Consider the following 24,794-nt stretch of genomic DNA (forward strand, 5'->3'; position numbering starts at 1 on the left):
GGACTCTTTCCTACAGGCAATTACGTCAGGTTGAAAGAGCAGCGGCAAAAAAGCCTTGTCATAGCAGAAGACAAGTTTTTGAAGCTGCTTGTGCCTCCAACGTCCCCCGAACAACAAGATGCAGGGTCCTTCAGAGGTTTGCAGCTGTGCATACGCCATCCTGTCGACCTCCTCTATCCACTTCACACAAGCAGAAACGGCTCCAGTGGGCCAAACATTACATGAAGACTGATTTCAAAACTGTTTTGTTCACGGATGAGTGCCGTGCAGCGCTCGATGGTCCAGATGAATGGAGTGGAGGATGGCTGGTTGATGGACACCCCACGCAAACACGGCTACAGCGCCAACAAGGAGGAGGTGGAGTAATGTTTTGGGCTGGAATCATGGGGAGAGAGATTGTCGGCCCCTTTAGGATCCCTGAAGGCGCTAAAGATGAACTCCATAATGTATGTGGATTTTCTCAAACAGCACTTCCTGCCATGGTTCAAGAAGAAGAACCGTGTATTTCACAGCAAGATCATTTTTCTGCATGATAATGCACCATCTCATGCTGCACATAAAACATCTGCATCTCTGGCTGATATGGGCATAAAAGGGGACAAACTTATGGTGTGACCCCCATGCTCCCCTGACCTCTACCCCATTCAGAACCTTTGGAGCATCATTAAAAGGAGTGTCTATGATGGCGGGAGGCAGTTCACATCTAAGCAACAGCTCTGGGAGGGTATTCTGTCCTCATGCAAAACAATTGAAGCAGAAACCATCCAAAACCTGACAAATTCAATGGACGAGAGAGTTCAGAAGCTCCTTTCGAACAAGGGGTCCTATGTGAAAATGTAACATCACCTAGAATAAAGTTTTGAGTTGAAAACTGTTTGATTTCAGTTTCTAACAACCTGCTAATGCTTATAATTTCAAAAATGACCATTTTTTTGGTCTTTATTAAAATGAAAAGGTTGATCGAAAAGTTTGGGGGATCTAAGAGTGTGGCAACCCAGTAGTCATGATTACTTCGAATTCTGACAATATGAGGGTCATGCTGCAGGTAGTGCAGCAAGAAGGCACTTATGTGTCTTGCGCATCTCGGAGCCCCAAAATTATTTTCCGGGCTAGATGCAGCTAAAAATTATTTTTAATTTTAAATCTGGTGAAGCTTATTATAGATGGCCTAATAGGATCAGTGCTGCACACTGCTACAAAGCCCAAATTATTTTCCAGTCAAGATACAGATAAACATGATTAGTAATTTGAAAGCTTAAAACGGTTGGTAGGGTGATTTTAACCAATCATCAAGCTTTTACTCTCCCCAGGATGACACAGGGGTAGAAAAGTCGTTTCGGATCCATGATTTGTTCATCTTTATGAACGTGAGTCTGTCTACATTATCAGTGGAGAGCCGCGTGCGCTTATCTGTCAGCACACCACCAGCAGCGCTGAACACACGTTCAGACAGAACGCTGGCTGCGGGGCATGACAAGATCTCCAAGGCGTAAGTGGCTAGCTCCGGCCATTTATCCAGATTGGAAGCCCAAAAAGAGCAAGGGTCCAGTGACACAGTCGTGGCTTCAATGTTTACTTGGAGATACTCCTGTACCATCGTCTCTAGGCGTTGACTATGTGTCAGACTTCTTGTCTCCTGTGGCCTTGCAAAGGATGGGCTAAAAAAGTGGTGAAATGATTCCGCAAAATTGATGTTACCAGCAGATACTGTGGTTCTGTTACGGTTTGAGTGCTGAACACTTGACGGTCCCACGGTTGGCAAGTTGGAACTGTGAGATTCACTACGTGCACCACTGGTATTTTGTGGAAAAGCACATGTAAGATTCTGCAACAGTCTCTGCTGATACTCCTGCATGCGTGCATCCCTTTCTATGGCAGGAATAATTTCTGCAAATTTACTTTTGTACCGGGGATCTAACAGTGTGGCAACCCAGTAGTCAGGATTATTTCTAATTCTCACAATTCGAGGGTCATGTTGCAGGTAGTGCAGCAAGAAGGCACTCATGTGTGTTGCGCATCCAGGAGCACCAAGTCCCTGTTGTGTTGGTGGCGAGGTAACAATCATGCTTCCTTCCTCTGTCCTCTCCCCCCAACCTCGCACAACAGAAATGTGATCAAGGTCTCCCTCATCTGATGAGTCTTCCATCAGTTCGTCCTCCACTTCTTCCTGGGCTCCTGCACCTTCCTCACTAGTTTGGCTGCTACCATGCGCCCTGGTAAAATCATCTCCCCCACCCTCACATGCCTGCCGCCCTGGTGCTGCCGACCGTCTGGACCTTGCAGATGTTAGCCCTTCCGCATACAACTCCTCCTCCTCTACTTCCTCCACCTCCTCTTGTGCCACCACCTGACTCCGAATTCTGTTTAACATGTGCTCCAGCATGTAAATCACCGGAATAGTCATGCTGATAATGGCATCGTCAGCACTAAACATCTTCGTCGCCATTTCAAAACTGTGCAGAAGGGTGCATAGGTCCCTGATCTGAGACCACTCCTCCAGCGTGATTTGCCCCACCTCTGAATCTCGTTGGCCCAGGCTATACGTCAGAACGTATTGCACCAGGGCTTGTCGGTGCTGCCACAGTCGCTGCAACATGTGCAGAGTTGAATTCCACCGGGTAGGCACATCGCATTTTAGCCGGTGAAGTGGCAGGCCCAACGACTTCTGTAGAGATGTAAGTCGCTGAGCTGCGGGATGCGAACGGCGGAAGTGAGCACACAGCGACCGTGCCCTCTGCAGAAGGCCATCTAGTCTGGGATAGTGGGCTAAAAATTGCTGGACAACCAGGTTCAACACGTGAGCCATACAAGGCACGTGTGTGACATTGCCCCGGCGAAGGGCCGCACCCAGGTTTGCAGCATTGTCGCACACGGCCTTCCCTGGTTTCAGGTCCAGTGGAGACAACCATTCATGAAATTGGTTCTCCAGAGCTGACCACAACTCCTCAGCTGTGTGACTCACATTTCCCAGACATTTCAATGTAAAAACCGCCTGATGACGTTGAGCCCTACTGCCAGCATAGTAAGGAGGTGTGCAGGATCCCTTCTGCGCAGTTAGAAAGCTTGTGGCATGACCAGACAGGCTTTGGGTGCAGGTGGAAGACCGAGAGGAGGTTGAGGAGGCAGAAGCAGTGGAGGAAAAATGACATAAAGAGGATTGACGCACAACTCGTGGGGACGGCAAGACTTGGACAGCAGCCCCTTGTCCTGCTGTCACCATAGTTACCCAGTGCCCAGTCAGCGACATGTAACGCCCCTGTCCATGCCTACTCGTCCAAGTGTCTGTGGTGAAATGCACCCTGTCACACACAGAGTTTCTCAAAGAAGCGGTGATGTTGTGTGCGACATGCTGGTGGAGCGCAGGCACACCTTTCTTTGAGAAGTAGTGCCGACTGGGCATCTGGTACTGGGGCACTGCGACGGACATAAGGTCTCGAAAATCCTCTGTGTCCACCAGGCGGAAAGGCAGCATTTCTGTAGCCAAGAGCTTGCAGATGGTGAAATTCAACCTCTTAGCTTTCTCATGGCTAGGAGGAAATGGTCTTTTACTTGTCCACATCTGAGGGACCGAGGGCTGGCTATTGTGCTTAGACGGGGTTGATAAGGGTGTCCCCGGCAAACTGCCGGTCTGTGAGGAAGATGCAGGCGGACATGTTAGGTTGCCTTGATCCAAAGGTGGTGCTATCGATGTCGGACAGCGCTCAAGACCAGCTGGTGTTACCACCTCCAAAGAAAATGATGACCTGCCAATCACGCTGGCTGTTGCGGGTAAAGAGGTGGCAGGTCTGCGCCCCAAAACAGGTGTGACTGCTGTCCCCCCAGTCACAGAGGATGAAGAGGCCGCGGATGCACAAGATATGGCAGACGGTGGTTGGCCCGGCCGGCTAGACCGCATTGTAGCACACTGAGCTTCCCACTGCAACTTATGCTTCATGTCCATGTGCCGGTTCATGCATGAAGTACTCAAACTATGTATTTTTTGGCCTCTACTTAGCTTTTGCTGACAAATGTTACAGATAACACGAGTTGGGTCATCTTTATCGATCTGAAAAAATGCCCAGGCTATGCAAGGCTTAGCACCCATGTGACCTGAAGAGCCACCACGACTTGTGGTGAGAGGCAGAGTTGTGTTTGAGGATGCAGTTGTTGACGTGCTTCCAGTACTACGTCTCTGTCCAGGAAGGCGCAACCTGACCTCGTCGTCACTAGCATCTTCCTCCACCTCCTCTGCTGACCTCATCTCTTGGCTGACTGTGGGTTGACAGTAAGTGGGATCTCCGACCTCATCATCATCACCCTGTGCGTTATCACACCCGTCGTCCTCAGAGCCAACCTGTTCCTGCCCTGACAAAAAACTAAAGTTGTCGCTCCAATCAGGTATTTGAGTCTTATCATCGTCTTCCTCATTGTCTCCACCAACAGGAGTTACAGTTTGGGAATGAGGGTCTACATTATGGTCAGAACCTTCTGCGTCTGGTCCTGGATCCGACTCATAAAGATTCTGGGCATCAGTGCAGATCATTTCCTCGTCTGGATTCACAGAAGCGCTGGAGTCGACCTCTGATTCCCAGGCTATAGTATGAGTAAACAGCTCTGCAGACTCAACCATCTGTTCTACCTCATACTCAGACGGGCAGCTGGAGATTTGGGAGCTGTGAGGAAGCAAGTGCGATTTGGGTGACACCTTTGAGGACTGGAGTATTTGTGATGTTGAAGTTGATGTGGAAGAGAGCCCACTTAAAGGAGCACTTGATATCCGTTGAAGCACCTGCTGTTTTTGTGCCTCATCTGGAATTTGTAGCGATTGGCGTGGCCGTAAGAAAGGGATCTTATCACATTGTCCGCTAAAAGAAGTAGACATTTTAGTTTGGCTGGAAGATGGTCTTTCTTCTGCACCTACCCCACGGACACAACCTTTTTTCCCCTTCTCAACACGCCTATTCCCCTTTCCACCAGCAGCAGGCCTTTTTCCACTCATTTTGGTGGTTAACTAATTCACAACTCTGGAGTTGTTTGCACAAAAAAACAATGGATGGTAACCGAGCAGAGCTGAGTGGCCAAACTGTGGTATTAGGCCAAAACTATTGGCTGGGTTAGATGCAGAAAAAAATTATTTTTAATTTGCAACCTGATGGAGGTCAGTATAGATGGACTAATAGACCAAGTCCCACACACCGCTAGAAGCCCAAATATTTTTTCAGAGCTAGATGCAGAAAAAAATTATTTTTAATTTGCAACCTGATGGAGGTCAGTATAGATGGACTAATAGACCAAGTCCCACACACCGCTAGAAGCCCAAATATTTTTTCAGAGCTAGATGCAGAAAAAAATTATATTCAATTTGCAACCTGCTGGACGTCAGTATAGAAGGACTAATAGAACAAGTCCCACACACTGCTAGAAGCCCAAATATTTTTTCAGAGCTAAATGAAGAAAAAAATTATTTTTAATTTGCAACCTGATGGAGGTCAGTATAGATGGACTAATAGACCAAGTCCCACACACTGCTAGAAGCCCAAATATTTTTTCAGAGCTAGATGCAGAAAAAAATTATTTTTAATTTGCAACCTGATGGAGGTCAGTATAGATGGACTAATAGACCAAGTCCCACACACCGCTAGAAGCCCAAATATTTTTTCAGAGCTAGATGCAGAAAATTTTTTTATTCAATTTGCAACCTGATGGAGGTCAGTATAGATGGACTAATAGACCAAGTCCCACACACTGCTAGAAGCCCAAATATTTTTTCAGAGCTAGATGCAGAAAAAAATTATTTTTAATTTGCAACCTGATGGAGGTCAGTATAGATGGACTAATAGACCAAGTCCCACACACTGCTAGAAGCCCAAATATTTTTTCAGAGCTAGATGCAGAAAAAAATTATTTTTAATTTGCAACCTGATGGAGGTCAGTATAGATGGACTAATAGACCAAGTCCCACACACTGCTAGAAACCCAAATATTTTTTCAGAGCTAGATGCAGAAAAAAATTATTTTTAATTTGCAACCTGATGGAGGTCAGTATAGATGGACTAATAGACCAAGTCCCACACACCGCTAGAAGCCCAAATATTTTTTCAGAGCTAGATGCAGAAAAAAATTATATTCAATTTGCAACCTGCTGGAGGTCAGTATAGAAGGACTAATAGAACAAGTCCCACACACTGCTAGAAGCCCAAATATTTTTTCAGAGCTAAATGAAGAAAAAAATTATTTTTAATTTGCAACCTGATGGAGGTCAGTATAGATGGACTAATAGACCAAGTCCCACACACTGCTAGAAGCCCAAATATTTTTTCAGAGCTAGATGCAGAAAAAAATTATATTCAGTTTGCAACCTGATGGAGGTCAGTATAGATGGACTAATAGAATGATGCTATGCCCAAAAGATTTTACTTCACTAGGTGCAGTAAAAAAATTGGTATTCTATACACAGGTGGTATATCTTGCAACACAGATAGGCTACTCCACTGACTAACACATTCTGCAATAGGCCAAAAAGGATTAGCTTTGCTAGATTCAGCCAAATGCTGTGAAAAAAACTTGCACAGCACTGGCACAGACCTGCCTGGCAAAAACTGATAGGAACTGATGTAACCTAGTCCTGAAAAGGACTCCAATTACAATTAGTCTTTACTCCCACAATCTATCTATTTAAGAGCACAGACCTGCCTGATAAAAGTCGTAGGAAATGCTGTAACCTAGTCCTTAAAAGGACTGCAATCACAACTATTCCCTACTCCCAAGCTATCTGTATATTTGTGCGAAAATTGGCTTGAAATTAACAAGGTATAGCGCACACAGCAACAGCGGTGCCGTCTAACACGCAGCTGCAGCAGTGAGAAAATGGTGGCGACGGGGAAAATGGCTTGGTCTTATAGGGCAAGGACATGTGACATACACTGCCAATCACACATGCCCTTGCTTGTGTGAAAAAAAGCACTTCGCTCCGTGTGTGCGCTGCTGATAGGCTGACAGATTGCACCTCCCCACTGCAAATGCGGGAAAGAGAAAAAAAAATGGAGATCTTCATTGTTCCTGCAGAGATCCATCCCCTGCCCCTCCCCCCGCCCCGCTGTACACTCAAACTGCGTATTAACATTAATTTTCATCATTACTGAGAAAAAATCCAGTTATGATTTTGGTGCACGAACAGTTATCGAACATAACCTCGAACAGCCGAATTTTTCTCAAATTGTTCGTGTTCGCCGACCGGCTCGAACACCGCCCAAAACAGCTCGAATTTGAGATTGGCGAACAGTTCGAGTAGAACAACGCTCATCTCTAGTCTTGATAAAACACAGTGGACCTACACCAGCAGATTACATGGCTCCCCAAACCATCACTGATTGTGGAAACTTCCCACTAGACCTCAAGCAGCTTGGATTGTGTGCCTCTCCACTTTTTCTCCAGACTCTGGGACCTTGATTTCCAAATGAAATGCAAAATTTACTTTCATCTGAAAACAATACCTTGGACCACTGAGCAACAGTCCAGGTCTTTTTCTCCTTGGCCCAGGTAAGACGCTTCTGCCGTTGTCTATTGGTCATGAGTGGCTTGACACAAGGAATGTGACACTTGTAACCCATGTCCTGGATACGTCTGTGTGTGGTGGCTCTTGAAGCAATGACTCCAGCAGCAGTCTACTCCTTGTGAATCTCCCCCAAATTTTTGAATGGCCTTTTCTTAACAATCCTGTCAAGGCTGCGGTCATCCCAGTTACTTGTGCACATTTTTCTACCACACTTTTTCCTTACACTCAACTTTCTATTAATATGCTTGGATACAGCACTCTGTGAAAAGCCAGCTTCTTTAGCAATGACCCTTTGTTACTTACCCTCCTTGTGGAGTGTGTCAATGACTGCCTTCTGGACATCTGTCAAGTCAGCAGTCTTCCTCATGATTGTGGAGCCTACTGAAACAGACTAAGGGACCTTTCTAAACGCATCGGAAGCCGTTGCAGGTGTTTTTTGTTAATTATTCTAATTTACTGAGATAATGACTTTTGTGTTTTCATTGACTGTAAGCCATAATCATCAACATTAACAGAAATAAACACTTGAAATAGATCACTCTGTTTGTAATGACTCTATATAATATATAAGTTTCACTTTTTGGATTGAACTGAAATTAACTTTTTGATTTAGTGAGAAGCACTTGTATTTAGGAGTCGGTCCATTTTATTCTGACTCCAACTCTACCAAAATGGACACCGACTCCACAGCCATGCTTACAATTTACACTAGAGCCAGCAAGGGAGCGCACTGTCACTGTGCATTCAAAGGAATATAATATAGGGAGCTCATACTGTGTATTGCATCAGAATTTACAACCGATGCATTATCAGGTGAGGAGGACTAGCCTAGCCCTTGAAACAGACATCACTGATGACGCCTCATTTCAGAGAGGGTGCAGAGGCTGCGGCTGTAACGGCAGCCTCTGCCCCCTGATGATGGCTCATTTCAGAGAGGGTGCAAACCACATATTACCACAAAATAGTAACCGAATAATACCACATACAAGGAAAAAATACCGCCAAACCATGACCAGACAACATATCACCACCACATAGTGACCGAATAATACCACATACAAGGAACAAATACTGCCACACCATGACCAGATCACATATTACCACCACAGTGACTGAATAATTCCACATACAAGGAACAAATACCGCCACACCATGACCAGATCATATATTACCACCACAGTGACCGAATAATACCACATACCAGTAACAAATACCACCAAACCATGACCAGATAACATATGATATTACCACCATAGTGACCGAATAATACCACATACCAGGAACAAATACCGCCACACCATGACGAGATCACCTATTACCACCATACCATGACCAGACCACACATTACCATTACATAGTCACCGAATAATACTACAATAAGGATCATGAATAAAAACCACAATACTAATAACACAAATATTACCATTGGTGACATTATACACAAGAGCTCTGTATATAGTGTCAGTGTACAGGTAATACAGTGATCACCAGTGACATTATACACAGGAGCCCTGTATATAGTGTAAGTGTACAGGTAATACAGTGATCACCAGTGACATTATACATAGGAGCTCTGTATATAGTGTATAGTGTACAGGTAATACAGTGATCACCAGTGACATTATACACAGGAGCTCTGTATATAGCTGATCTCTTCTAGAGCACATTCTACACTTATTCCCCGATTTCTACACTACGCCAAATTAAGAAAAAAAGCGACATAATGCCGCCCTGCACAGTAACAGGACCTCCTTTTTGTTCCTCCCCCATGAAAGACAGTATCCTCAAAAGTAAATTATATTACAGCAATAATGTCCCCTACAGTAATTATGTCCCCACTAGCCACCATAAACTAATAATACCTCATTTTGGCCCCCATACTGTAATTGTCACCCATCCTGGCCTCATTTATTTAATATCCCCCATCCAAGGACCCATGTATGCCCCCCCATATCCTGGTCCCCTGTGTATCACCCCCCCATCCTGGGCATCTATGTATCCCCACCCATCCTGGGCCCCTAGGTATCACCCCCCCATCCTGGACCTCTATGTATTCCCACCCATCATGGGCCCCTATGTATCACCCCCCTCCCATCCTGGGCCTCTATGTATTCCCATCCATCATGGGCCCCTATGTATCATCCTCCCCACCATCCTGGGCTCCTATGTATCCCCCCCCCACCCATCCTGGCCTCCTTTATTTAATATCCCCCATCCTAGGCCCCATGTATGCCCCCCATATCCTGGTCCCCTGTGTATCACCCCCCCATCCTGGGCCTCTATGTATCCCAACCCATCCTGGGCCTACCTCCCTACCACACAGTATATATTATCCAATTGTGGGAGCCAGTTTTTGTGCTTTAATCCTGTATATTGATACATGTATAATTATTAGTGTTGAGCGAGTATGTTCTATTAACCCTTTCGGCGAGTATGCTCGGGCCGAGCTCCGAGCATTTATAGCTGCTCGGTGATATGGTTGAATCGCTCCCGTGTGCATGATTTGCAACTGTTTGACAGTTTTATTACATGTGAGGAATGTCTATTTCTTACACATTCCTCACATGTAATAAAGCTGTCAAACAGTTGCAAATCATGCACACGGGAGCGATTCAACCATATCACCGAGCAGCTATAAATACTCGGAGCTCGGCCTGAGCATACTCGGACAGAACATACTCGCTCAACCCTAATCCCCATCCATCCTGGGCCCCTATGTATCATCTTCCCCACCATCCTGGGCTCCTATGTATCTCCCCCACCCATCTTGGGCTCCTATGTATAACCCCACACCCATCCTGGGCTCCTATGTATCACCCCCTTCATCATGGACCCCTATGTATTACCCCCCCTTCATCCTGGGCCCCTATGTATCACTCCCCTTCATCATGGGCACCTGTGTATTACCTCCCCATCATGGGCACCTATGAATCATCCCCCACCCCCCCGAGCTTCTGTGCTGCCCAAACCTAGTTCCCTATGTCCACTCACTACCCTGGTCATTCATATAGGAAAAATAATCTTCTCACCTTACTGAGCCCCCACGGTGGCATCCCTTGCAGCTTTATGTCGGTGTGGTCTTCAACAGGGCCGCCGACCCATTAGAGACCACACGCTGATATCAGCACCACCCAGCGCATAGTAGTGACGTTTAAAGGCCGGAGGCCATTTGACATCACTGCTACATGCCGAGCACTGACGTCAGTGCCCTGCGCATTGCAGTAACATTCAATGCCCGCCGGCCTATCAGAGGCCGCACATTGACGCGCACGGCCTTTGATTGACCAGCGGCCTTTAAACGTCACTGCTATGCGCCGCATGACGACGCATATCCGGCACGGGGGCCCACCGGGGGATCGTCTATTGTCCCAGCGGGCAAGTCCGACGCTGCTTCCAGTCATGTAATTCAAACAATGACGTCCGGTTGTGCGGTCCACCGTGACACGCACGCCAGTAATACATGACCGCATTCACAGAAACCTCTAGTAGAGAGTGCGATTGTGATAGGCACGCTGCTAGTACATTGTATCATTGTATCTATCAGAACTTTCAGATCTAAAACTGTATTTATGTGGTTGTAACCAAGTGTTGTTGCACAAACATGCTGCATGGGCAATTCTATCTATATTGGTATTTATTTAGGATAACATTGGCACAGACATTCTCTTATGTAAATCACTTTATTTGACAGTGATAGACATATTACTTACATATATAGAACCAGTCTTAATGTGACACATAATTTTTCTACCTCCCTACCACACAGTATATATTATCCAATTGTGGGAGCCAGTTTTTGTGCTTTAATCCTGTATATTGATACATGTAGAATTATTAGTGTTGAGCGAGTATGTTCTATTAACCCTTTCGCCAAGTATGCTCGGGCCAAGCTCAGAGTATTTATAGCTGCTCGGTGATAAGGTTAAATCACTCCTGAGTGCATGATTTGCAACTGTTTGACAGCTTTATTACATGTGAGGAATGTCTATTTCTTACACATTCCTCACATGTAATAAAGCTGTCAAACAGTTGCAAATAATGCACACAGGAGTGATTTAACCTTATCACCGAGCAGCTATAAATACTCTGAGCTCAGCCCGAGCATACTCGGACAGAACATACTCGCTCAACCCTAATACTTATGCCTTCTTGTAAGGGGATAACTTTTTGCATTTTCTTGTTTTTAAGTATATTTTAATATACTAGTGTTTGTTTAGGATATCAATAAAGTTTTTTTGCTATATACCTTATAATATATATATACTGCTCAAAAAAATAAAGGGAACACTCAAATAACACATCCTAGATCTGAATGAATGAAATATTCTCATTGAATACTTTGTTCTGTACAAAGTTGAATGTGCTGACAACAAAATCACACAAAAATCATCAATGGAAATCAAATTTATTAACCAATGGATGCCTGGATTTGGAGTCACCCCCAAAATTAAAGTGGAAAAACACACTACAGGCTGATCCAACCATGATATAATGTCCTTAAAACAAGTCAAAATGAGGCTCAGTATTGTGTGTGGCTTCCACGTGCCTGTATAACCTCACCTACAATGCGTGGGCACGCTCCTGATGAGGTTGCGGATGGTCTCCTGTGCGATCTACTCCCAGATCTGGACTAAAGCATCCGCCAACTCCTGGACAGTCTGTGGTGCAACGTGACGTTGGTGGACGGAGCGAGACATGATGTCCCAGATGTGCTCAATCGGATTCAGGTCTGGGGAACGGGCGGGCCAGACCATAGCTTCAATGCCTTCATCTTGCAGGAACTGCCGACACACTCCAGCCACATGAGGTCTGGCATTGTCCTGCATTAGGAGGAACCCAGGGCCAACCACACCAGTATATGGTCTCACAAGGGGTCTGAGGATCTCATCTCTGTACCTAATGGCAGTCAGGGTACCTCTGGCGAGCACATGGAGGGCTGTGTGGCCCTCCAAAGAAATGCCACCCCACACCATTACTGACCCACTGCCAAACCGGTCATGCTGAAGGATGTTGGAAGCAGCAGATCGCTCTCCACGGCGTCTCCAGACTCTGTCACATCTGTCACATGTGCTCAGTGTGAACCTGCTTTCATCTGTCAAGAGCACAGGGCGCCAGTGGAGACTTTGCCAATCCTGGTGTTCTGTGGCAAATGCCAAGCATCCTGCACGGTGTTGGGCTGTGAGCACGACGCGCCCCCTGGGCCGTGGGGTACTCAGCATCCGGGCCTCTGGTTGCTGGGGGATATCACGGTGGCTGGCCCGGCCCGTGACCCAGGGCGGTCAGTAAAAAGGGGGGAATATTTATAAGGGATTTAAAGTGTTCGTGACGCCACCTGTGGAATGCGGCCAGAGGGTGCCGCCACTGCGGAGCAGTCCCCTGGAGCTGGTTTTACGGTAGCAGGGATGGTGTGGCTCTCCACAGGTAGAGCTAGCTCCAGGACAGTGTAAGGCGGTGTAGGTTGCGCTGGGTGCTGTAGTGCCAGGAGGGAGAGATGGCGCAGATGAAAGAAGGGACGGAGGCAGTGCGATGCAGTCATCCGAGTTTTTACTCACAGTTTTTATGACGGTTGCACTGGTGCACTGTACAGTTGTCGGGCCTCCCACGTCGCGCTGCGTTCACCAGGCAGGGGTTCAGCACTTCCTCAGGCAGATCAGGAGTACCTGGCAGAACCCCACTTTCTTGTGTTCCTAGCTAGACCGTCTTCACGCTGGGTCTTTCTCCCTCCTGCCCTGCGTTTCCCACTCTCAATCCCGCTCGGGTGCTCTGAAGTCCCTCCTGTCTCGTCGGAGTTCCCGGACCTGCTTGACCCTCACGGGGATTAGAATGAGGCTTCAGCAACTGGCTATAGAAGCCAGAAGCCTCCGGTTTTTCCAGCCGAGACCTGGAGTAACACGGCTGGTCCAGGGGCCAGTCCCCTTCTTGCGGCCTACGATCCCTCTGTCTTCTGACAGATGCGGGGCGTACGGGTGCCGTCCTGCACTCGCCGTACCCCCTAGGATCCCTTCTTAGAACGGAGCCTACTCATCTGTTCCCCACCTGGGCCTCTAGGACTGGGCCCTACTTGTGGAGCAGAGCTCCTAAAGAGACTCTGCTCCCTGACTGACTTCAGTCACTGACTGTCCTTCTGTTCTCACTCTATAGTGCTCCCTCAAACTGCTTCCTCCTCTCACACCCACTACTGGTTCCCCCTACCTTTGGGTTCCCCCCACTCCAGCCAGGGACAGGGCTCAGCAGGAAAACACATTGCATCTTGCCCTTCCAGCCGGCCTGGAGTAGTGTAGTGTTGGATACAGGTGTTGGGGTTCCGGGCAGCACTCCCTCCTTACCTGAGAGAAGGAGATACCACACCTCTGGGTGAGATGCAGTACCTCTGTGGCGACTGAACCCTCAGGGGCGCCACAAGCACAACCCCCATCTGTGGACGTCGGGCCCTCATACCACCCTCATGGAGTTGGTTTCTAACCGTTTGTGCAGACACATGCACATTTGTGGCCTGCTGGATGTCATTTTGCAGGGCTCTGGCAGTGCTCCTTCTGTTCCTCCTTGTACAAAGGCGGAGGTAGCGGTCCTGCTGCTGGGTTGTTGCCTTCCTACAGCCCCCTCCACATCTCCTGGTGTACTGGCCTGTCTTCTGGTAGCGCATCCAGCCTCTGGACACTACGCTGACAGACATAACAAACCTTCTTGCCACAACAAGCATTGATGTGTCATCCTGGATCAGCTGCACTACCTGAGCAAATTCTGTGGGTTGTAGAGTCCGTCTCATGCTACCACGAGTGTGAAAGCACAACCAACATTCAAAAGTGACCAAAACATCAGCCAGAAAGCATTGGTACTGAGATGTGGTCTGTGGTCCCCACCTGCAGAACCACTCCTTTATTGAGTGTATCTTGATAATTGGCAATAATTTCCATCTATTGTCTATTCCATTTGCACAACAGCATGTGAAATTGTCCATCAGTGTTGCTTCCTAAGTGGACAGTTTGATTTCACAGAAGTTTGATTTACTTGGAGTTATATTCTGCTGTTTAAGTGGTCCCTTTATTTTTTTGAGCAGTGTGTGTGTGTGTATGTATGTATATATATAATTTTATTGATACCACAAACAAACACTAGTATATAATATCCTCTTAAGTTTATTCACTGATATTTATTCGGTTATTGTGGATGTTTGGTTCCTGATCTACACCTTCCCTCTTCACATATTCATTAACCTGCAGATTAACTCCATATCTGCAGGTTAATAGCGTTTTTTCTGGTGACAGGTTCCCTTTAAAGTGCTTGTCCAGTATCATTCATTGATGCATCGGTGGGTGACATGAGCTGATGATGTCTCATCTACAGATACCTGGTGGGACGCATCATTGCCGGGTATCAGTCATGTGTCTTATGGAAACAGACTATAGGTTAGTGGATGTACTGCTAATATCATTGTGCAGAATTCGGGGCCCACTTTTATTTTTCGCCCCTTTGTCTAAAACCAGCCCTGGACACAGTCAACTGATACAGACCAGCAAGTTGGGGATTATTCATTTAATTCCAGGAACCAGTCGCCATGCTACAGCGTTGTCAAAAGTCCCCATCCTGCGGCACATTTATTTGCACATAACCGCATTGTTCATGATGGGTTTTTTGTATCACATTTTGCATAAATAGAGACAAAACAGCATCTAAAATGGGTGTAAGACCTTTAGTGATGTCACAGTCATGTCACAAGTTCTGTACAGTAAAAATGGAGGACTTTCAGTATGGTGTATGTCCATAAGTCCCTGGTTCACACTGCACCAATATTGTCTAAAAGCATCTGATGATTGCACATTGTCTTAAATAGAACAGATCCTGAGGAATATACACTGTACATTGTATTCACGCGTGTGACCATTGTTCCCGGATTTGGTAAATGGGGTGGTGGTCATGTATTCTCACTGCTCCTTCATTCACAAGAGGGACACAGTACCACAGTCTTCATGATTGCGCACTAATATTCCCTGATGCTTCACCTAAAGTAGTTTGCAACCAATGCATTCAGAGTAAGATGCAGCAAAGTCATATGAAGTTGGTATATGAAATCTGTCCTACAACTTATAATTAGCACTCAGACAGGCGAGCATTTATTTTGTTCATCTGCCACACGTGTTCTGTGGGTTTTTTTGGACTTTTTTTTGACTATTAAAAAAAAACTAAGTTTGGATTTTCTTCCTTGACAGTCTGAAGATGCTACTGTAAACCTTACAGAGAAGAAACCAAAATTACCAACACCAGGTCAGATTACCAATGCACAAGCAGGATGCAGCAGGCCTCCATAATAAAGCCAGGGGCAGCACATGTGCAAAATACTGATGCAACAGCCGCTCACAAACCTAGCAATTCATGGGGGAGTGGCTGTGTAGTATTAAAAATGCACACAGATGAGGCTTGCATAGGACACCAGTCACACAGATATGTATGATACACAGTGTCTGGTTTACAGAATATTGATGATGCCCATATTTTTAGATTAGGCGGGCTGCCCAACACTATATAAGCTTACCCCACAAGACAGATGCCCCTTCGGATGTGGGTTGCGAGCTGACCAATACCTTGTGTAATGTATTTATCTTATATATTATTTTCCATCTTTTTATTGCACATTTTTCCATTTTGCAGGGTGCAGCCAGGCCCTTTAGTGTTGGTTGGGTGAATAGGGGTATCTGTCTTGTGGGGTGTACTTATATAGTGCTGGGCAGCCCATCTGATCTAATAGTATGGGTTTCATCAATAAGCTCTAAGCCAGACACTGTGCATCACACATATCTGTGTTACTGCCGTCCTGTGCAAGCCTGAACTGTGTGCATTTGTAATACTACACAGCCACCCCCTCCATGAATTGGTAGGTTTGTGAGTGCCTGTTTGCATCAGTATTTTTCATCTGTGCTTGCCCCCACTTTTATCATGGGGTCTGCTGCATCCTGCTTGTGCATTGGTAATCTGACCTGGTATTAGTAAGGCTGGTTTCTTCTCTGTGATGTTTTTTGAATTTTTGTCCTTTTTTGTGAGCCATTGTAAACCTTACATGTCAGATGCACAGATCTCGACAATTAATGAATACAAATTTACCAGGCAGGGCCGCCATCAGGGCATTACTGCCCTTACTGGTGTATGGAGCCCAGTGAGCAGAGAGGCCCAGTCGGGCCCCTGTTCTTCTGCTCACCGAGCCCCAGCGGCAGGATTTTTCCAGCTTGGTTATCTGTGAATGTGCATCCTCGGATGCAAGTTCACTTTAAATCTATTGCCGTGCGGGAAGATCCACGAGATCTCGACAATGTATAACAAAATCGTTCCACTAAGGCTCTCAATGTGTTAAAAAAGCACGGCCTACACTGCAGTACCACATGTGATGCATAAAGCTCCTCTAATTTTTCACTATTTTGGATTAGAGCAGCAAGAGAAATGGTACAGAAAACCAGTAAAATGCCAAGCATCAAGTGTTTTCAAAAAGCCTAATTTTTTAAGAATTTTGGTGCAGTATTATACCTCTTTTTTTCTTGATATATTCAAATCTCAAATTTGGAAACTCTGTGATGTGATTATGTTGAATTTGTGCAATTTGAGAAGAAAAGAGGACATCCACCTAAGCAGTGATCACCTGATCCAATGATCAAAAATACATAAGAAGATAAATACAAAATACATCAATTTATTTGGATATCTTTAGACACGTACAAAATAATGGACATACCAACAGAATTGTTAACACCATTAAAAATGTAGTGGAAAAATCCACTCCTTAAGGACTCCACTACTTTAGAAACCTTTCATTATTGTAATAACTATAAATGCATGGGTGTACAAATAAATAAACCTGCACAGGCTATATGGAATGTCTATGGTGGTCAATATTGCACGAACCCAGGGTGTTCTTATATCAATAGATGCAAAATTACATGTAATGCAGCAGCAAATACCCACATGGATCTGTGTCCCACAGAAAAAATGTCCATGTATATGTACAAGGTGATAAGTCAATGGAAAAAATGATCTCTCCAGCTCATATGACCTTAATGATTTAAAATAAACCCTTTCACCTCAAGCAAAAGATGACAACTCTATTGAATTGAATGACCATAAGTGCATAGGTATACACATGAATAAACCCACTCAGACTATGTGAAATGTCTATAGTGGTCAATATTGCACTAACCCAAGGTGTTCCTTTTTGGCTATATATATAGTGACATTGTGACATGTACCTTGAATGCCCCTGATGAAGCCACTGTGTGTGGCGACACACGTTGGGCACTAAGGTCCCATCTACACCTTTCTATTAACAGGCTGTTTTGATTTAGGATTTGTTGGCCAAGTCTGGTCTGTATTCTGCTGGGGCAGCATTGGTTGCCCAAATTGGATGAATTTAGTAGAGTTATCATCTCTTGGTTGAGGTTAAAGGGCTTATTCTAACCACAGCTTCGTCAGGCGGACATCTGCGGTGTAGCAGCGCAACGCGTAGGGTTTCCAGTGCCGGCAGGTAACTATCCCAATTCATTCCCTATATACATTTCAACTTTTGATATGGTTATCCAGGGTTACCTTGCTCATCATTATGCATGCATGCATTTGCTGTCATTGATAAACTAAATTATGTGGTATGCTATTGTGATATATTTAATAACCATGCCTTACACTATGGGATTTCATAAGTAGCATACTATTTACCTGCGGTTTCAAAGGGGTTTATTGTCTTGAATAAACACATTGATATCTTCCTCACCCTTTTTTTGTTATTGTATAGAGCAATATTTTGCCTATTTTTAAATGTTTTTACTCTATGTACTGTGGTAGATGGTCTTGTATATAAAATTTCAATAAAGATATTGTGACTTTTTACATAACATTGTGGGTGTGCATAGTTTCTATAGCCTGTGCTTTTTCTTTGTATTATTTTGTTGTAGTCCCATCAGGCTACTGTAGCACCCCATTATATGTATTTGTAGCAGTGCCCACCCTTCTCGCTTTTTCCTCCTAATGTGTTAGTTATTATGTTGAATTTGTATTAACTATTGAAATCTACAGTGTCTGCTCTGAACCATTAAAATCAACTTCACAATGCCTGTAAAACCGCATTCACACGTTTTTGATTTATGTATCTGACTCGCCCCCTGGGCCTGTGTTGTGCGTGCACGTGTATGCGGGGAATACCCGGAGCCGGATCGCTGGGGGTTGTAGTCTCCGTGGCGATGACCCGGTCCGTACCCAGGGTGGTCAAACCAGTGGCAGACTTAGTAGTATTATAATTGTCCGACTACGCCACCCGTGGATTGCGGTCAGTGGGGACCGCCGCTGCGATGCAGCCCACTGAGGCTGATGTTGTATGCGCAGCCAAGTATGGGATGACTCCCCACGGGAGAAGTATAGCCTCAGGGCAGTTAGTGCGGATGATGGGAGTGATGGTGCACGAGCGTCCCAGCACTGGTGGTGCTGGTGCGGCGAAGAAGCACATAGACGTGTGGTTGCAGTTTCCAATGCTTTACTCACAGTTCTTTACTGGTCCTAGTCACCTCGGCACCGGCGGCGACTGCCCAAGCCGTGCTGCGTCCACCAGGCAAGGGGCTCGACCAACTCCCAGGCAATTCCAGAGCGTGGCACAAGGCTCCCTTCTCTTCCCTTCTCTGGCCGTGCCCCACCAGTGACTCTACGTTTGTCCGGCTGCCTCGGGCCTTCTCTTGGTATGCTGATTTCTGCGTCCCTGACCCTATGTGGTGTGCCTTCCTGGTAGGTGTAGTGAGGGGTCGCACCGAGATAAAGTCACGACCGCCGGTCTTTGGCTGAGGATTAGTCGCCTCCACCAATTTGGGATCCGGTACCCTGTTCTGCCAACCCGTCACCCGCAATCTCCTGGGCCTATGGGGTTCCTTCTTCTCTCGTGTCTCTGGGCCTCTCTTAATGTTCTGTTCCTTGTTTCCTTTCTCTTCTGTTCCTGTTCTCTCTGCTGTTTCTGGCCTCCACTCCTGGCCTGTCTCGTGGAGCTGGGCCCAGACTGAGCCACAGCTCCCTGTCAGCCCTCTCTGGCTGAACTCCTTCTCTCACTCCTCTCCTCTGACTGTCTGAACTTCTAAGATGGTGCCCACCTTATATACCTCCCTCTCTGTGTGAGCCCAGGTGACTAGCAAACAATGGGCTCCTACCTATGCCCAGAGACCCACCCCTATCTGCTCCTACACCACTGGGTTTTCCTTCCCCTCCCCACTCCAGCCAGGGACAGATGCTGTCGTGCCTGCACTTCTGTCTAGTGGGAGCACAGTTGAGCCGTCCCTCGGAAATGGGGTGTGTGTGATACATGCAGCTTACTGAGTCCTGGTCCACACTCCATCCTTACCCGGGAGTGGAATATCACACCTCTGGTTTGAGGTGCAATACCCCTGTAGCAGCCGAGCCCTCGGGGTGCTACATATCCTATCCCTTTTTTAATGTATAGCACATGGACACATTATTGCCTATAGTTTTCATGTCTGATGGTCCACAAAAAAGAGTCAGAATCACAGACCAAACTGATGCATTTAAATTATTGGATTTGTGATGCATATCTGTGCTGTTCTTTTCAAACAGACATATAAAAGAGACCTGACTATTTCGGGCATGTATGGTATTGTGCAAAGGTTTTAAGCAGGTTTGGAAACAATGCTGCAAAATAAGAATGCTTTAAAAAATATAAGTATTTATAGTTTATTTGTATCAATGCAAAATGCAAAGTGAATGAACTAAAGGGAAATCTAAATCAAATCAAAATTTGGGCTGGTTACCCTTTACCTTCAAAACAACATCAATTCTTCTAGGTACACTTTCACAAATTTTTTTGAAAGAACTCAGCAGGGAGGTTGTTCTAAACATCTTGGAGAACTAACCACAGATCTTCTGTTATATAGGCTTTGGCAAATCCATCTGTCTCTTCATGTAATCCCAGACAGACTGAATGATATTTATTAGGGATGTGCGGACCCATTTAAGTTCAGCTTCGGTTGGTTAGGTCGAACTTGAGTCCAAATTTCGGATACCTGAACTTGACCTGAACTAGACCCTGGACCCAAACCTCATATAAGTCAATGAGAACCTGAACTTTGGTGTTGTAAATTAGTTGTAAAATCATAGAAAGGTTAGGGGGCTGAAAAATGGGAATAAGACCAGGACAATTGACCTACAAAAAAATGTGGATAGGAAAATTACTTACAAAAAACACAGAATTAAAAAAATAAAAAATAATCTTGAACCAGGAGGCAGAGGTCCAAGCAGAGAAGTGAAGCAGTACCTTGCATGTGTATTTTCCTGCACTTGTTAATAAATATAAGAAAAAAATTATGTGGGGTCCCCGCTATTTTTAATAACCAGTTAAGGCAAACCAGACAGCTGGGGACTGGGAAGAGCCTAATAAGACCATCCTTCAGACGCTCCAGAAATGGTACATCCATTAGATGCACCAATTCTGGCGCTTAGCCTCGGCTCTTCCCAATTGCCCTGGTGCGTTGGCAATCGGGGTAATGCCAAAATCACTCACGACAATTTCCTTCTTTCACACACTTTCTAGTATAAATAAATAATCCACACCGGTCCATTTGTAATCCAAATGGAAGTCCCATGATGATCCTCGTGGTGACGTCACCGCTCATCACTTCAGCTCTTGCGCTGCCCTCATGACTGAGAACGCTGCAATAATGACGTCACCTCCGTTCTCAGTGGCCGGGTAGCACAATGTACTCTGCAGTGGCTGCTACTCCAGTCTAAAGAGCTTCGTTCTTCGTTTATTTTTCAAATAAATATTTTTTCTCTGTTTTTTTTTTCTCTTTTTACTTACTGGGTTAATAGGGGTGTCTGATAGACGCCGCTCCATTACTAACCTGTGGGCTTGATGTCAGCGAACGTTACACAGCTGTCATCAACCCCACAATGCCATTACCCCGATTGCCAACGCACCAGGGCAATCAGGAAAAGCCGAGGCTAAGCACCAAACTTGGCGCATTTAAGAAATGCGCCATTTCTTGGGCAGCTGAGAGCTGGTCTTATTAGGCTGGCAAGGTGCCAATATCCATGGCCCTTCCCAGCCTATCAATATCAGTCCCCCAGCTGTCTGCTTTGCCTTAGCTGGTTATTAAAAATATGGGGGATCCCACGTCATTTTTTTAAGGTCCCTCCATTTTTAATAACCAGCAAAGCCAAAGCAGACCGTTGCAGGCTGATATTAATAGGCTGGGAAGTTCCATGGATATTGGCCCCTTCCCCGCATAATAAGACCAGCTCACAGCTGTCTGCTTTCCCTTGGCTGGTTATAAAAATTAAGGGGACCGCACGTTGTGTTTTTAAATTATTTATTTATCTTACACTGTCAGGCCGGGTCAAGTGGTGCACCATTACCTGGCATGGCTGTGATGGGGCTAGAGGTGCCCACAGGTTTAAAGCTTGTCGAATGGCTGCGCTGACCCTGTCAACAAGCTTTATTAGGCTGCCAAACCCAAACAGTAAGACAGACGTACACTAAGAAGTCCATGTGTTTGGTGTCCGATACGAATTCCGAACTTTACAGTTCGGGTTCGCTCATCCCTAATATTCATATCAGGATTCTGTGGGGGCCATATCATCACTTTCAGGACTCCTTGTTCTTCTTTACACTGAAGATAGTTGTTAAAGACATTGACTTTATGCTTAGGGGCATTGTCCTGCTGCAAAATACATTTGGAGTCTCACAAATGTACAGTAATTGCATGATGAATAAGTAAATGCCTGTATTACTCCATTTTCTAAAATGTAGCACCAAACTTGCAAGGACACTGCACCACTCTGCAGCCCTTCATCAAACAAACTGTCTTATATTCCATAAGTATATGTCACATTTTGACTCATCAGTCCAGAGTACCTGCTGCCATTTTTTTGCACCCCAGTTCCTGTGTTATTGTGCATAGTTGAGTCATGCTGCCTTGTTTCCATGTCGAAAGTATGGTTTTTGGATGCAATTCTTCCTTGAAGACCAATTCTGTCTAGACTTCTCTGAACAGTAGATGGGTGTAGCTGGGTCCCACTGCTTGCTGCCAGTTCTGAGCTGATGGCATTACTTGATATTTACTAAATTCAAAGGGAAAAAAACATGATGTGTCTTTCATGTGCTGCACTAAGTGTCCTAGGCTGACCACTGCCTTTACAGTCCACAACTTTGTTGATTTCTCGGTGCATTTTTAAAAGAGCTTTAACAGCTAATTTTAATATTCCAGTTTGGTTTTAAATCGTTGCTTGGGAGAGACCTTGCTCATGTATTATAAGTACCTTGTGTCTAGTTTCTGTGTTCAGTCTTGCCATGGTGTATGACCTGTGACATGTATTCCACAACTTCACCTTTGCAGCAGAGTTTGGCTGTAATAAGCCTCCCACATAGCAGTTTCTGTTTCAGTTAATGATTGTGTCAACCTAAATATGAAAATAATCATTATCATCTGTTTAGCATAATTGGTTACTCATGAATCTGACTATAATCCTACAAAATCCTTGACAATTTGCAAGTTTAGCTAGAAAAATTGATGCTGTTTTGAAGGCAAAGTGTGGTCAGACCAAATATTAACCCCTTTACCCCCAAAGGTGGTTTGCAAATTAATGACCAGGCCAATTTTTACAATTCTGACCACTGTCGCTTTATGAAGTAATAACTCTGAAACACTTCAACGGATCCCACTGATTCTGAGACTGTTTTTTGTGACATATTGTACTTCATGATAGTGGTAACATTTCTTCGATATGACTTGCATTACTTTGTGAAAAAATCAGAAATTTGGTGAAAATTTTGCAATTTTAAAACTTTGAATTTTCGTACCCTTAAATCAGAGAGATGTCAAACAAAATAGTTAATAAATAACATTTCCCACATGTCTACTTTACATCAGCACAATTTTGGAACCAAAATTTTTTTTGTTAGGAATTTGTAAGGGTTAAAAGTTGACCAGCGATTTCTAATTTTTCTAACAAAATTTACAAAACTATTTTTTTAGGGACCCCATCACATTGGAAGTGACTTTGAGGGGCCTTTATGACAGAATATACCCAAAAGTGACACAATTCTAAAAACTGTACCCCTCAAGGTGCTCAACACCACATTCAAGAAGTTTATTAAGCCTTCAGGTGCTTCACAGGAATTGTTGGAATGTGGAAGAAAACAATGAACATTTAGCATTTTTTCACAAAAATGTTACCTTAGACTCAATTTTTTTTATTATTTCTCCTGAGTAATTTGATATCCCATATGAGGGGAAAAAACACTGCTTTGGCGCACGGCAGGGTTTGGAAGGGAAGAAGCGCCATTTGACTTTTTGAATGTAAAAATTGCTTGAATAATTACCGGACACAATGTCGCGTTTGGGGAGCTCCTGATGTGCTTAGACAGTGGAAATCGCCCACAAGTGACCCCAGTTTGGAAACTAGTCCCTTCAAGGAACTTATCTAAATGTCTAGTGAGCACCCTGAACCCCCAGGTGCTTCACAGAAGTTTATAATGTAGAGTCGTGAAAATAAAAAAATCAAACTTTTTCCACAAAAAATGATCTTTTAGCCCCAAATTGTTTATTTTTACAAGGGCAAGAGGAGAAAGTGATTCCTGAAAATTATTGTGCAATTTCTCCTGAGTACGCTGTTACCCCATATATGGGGAAAAACCACAGTTAGGGCAGGCACATGACAGGGCTTGGAAGGGAAGGAGCACTGTTTGACATTTTGAATGTAAAATTTTCTTGAATAATTGGCGGACAAAATGTTGCGTTTGGGGAGCCCCTGAACAGTGGAAATCGCCCACAAGTGAACCCATTTTGTAAACTACACACCTCAAGGATTTTATCAAGGGGTATAGTGAGCATTTTGAACCCAGCGGTACGACACAGAATTTGATAACATTAGGTCGTTATATTAAATATCTTGTCATTAGTGTTGATTGCAAGTGCTCACTACTTGAGTTTGCTTCGGGTGCTCGGGTATGCACCGAGAATCGCGGGTGCTCAAGTGAGATGCTCGAGTCCCCGCCCAACATGTTTCGCAGCTGTTAGATTACACGTGTATGGCAGGCAATCCCTGCATATGTTTTTTTTTGCTGTATACACCCGCGATACTCGAGCACCTGATGCAAACTCAAGGAGCGAGCACTTGTGCTTAATACTAATCGTCATATCATCTTATCAACCCGAACACAACCCTAATTCCAACCCTAATCCAAACCCTAAGCCCAACACAACCCTAACCCTAACACAACCCTAATACAACCCTA

At 45.0% G+C, this 24,794-nt stretch overlaps 1 protein-coding gene across 1 annotated transcript in view; it reads right to left on the reverse strand.

The window, feature by feature from the left end:
• LOC141257813 (pecanex-like protein 2) overlaps nt 1-24,794 on the reverse strand; it is a 1,433,759-nt gene that overhangs the window by 902,564 nt on the left and 506,401 nt on the right. The window lies entirely within an intron of this gene.

Source organism: Phyllobates terribilis, unplaced genomic scaffold, assembly GCF_046119375.1.
Source record: "Phyllobates terribilis strain yellow unplaced genomic scaffold, ASM4611937v1 Scaffold_3__8_contigs__length_932513732, whole genome shotgun sequence".
In the NCBI taxonomy this organism is placed as follows: domain Eukaryota; kingdom Metazoa; phylum Chordata; class Amphibia; order Anura; family Dendrobatidae; genus Phyllobates; species Phyllobates terribilis.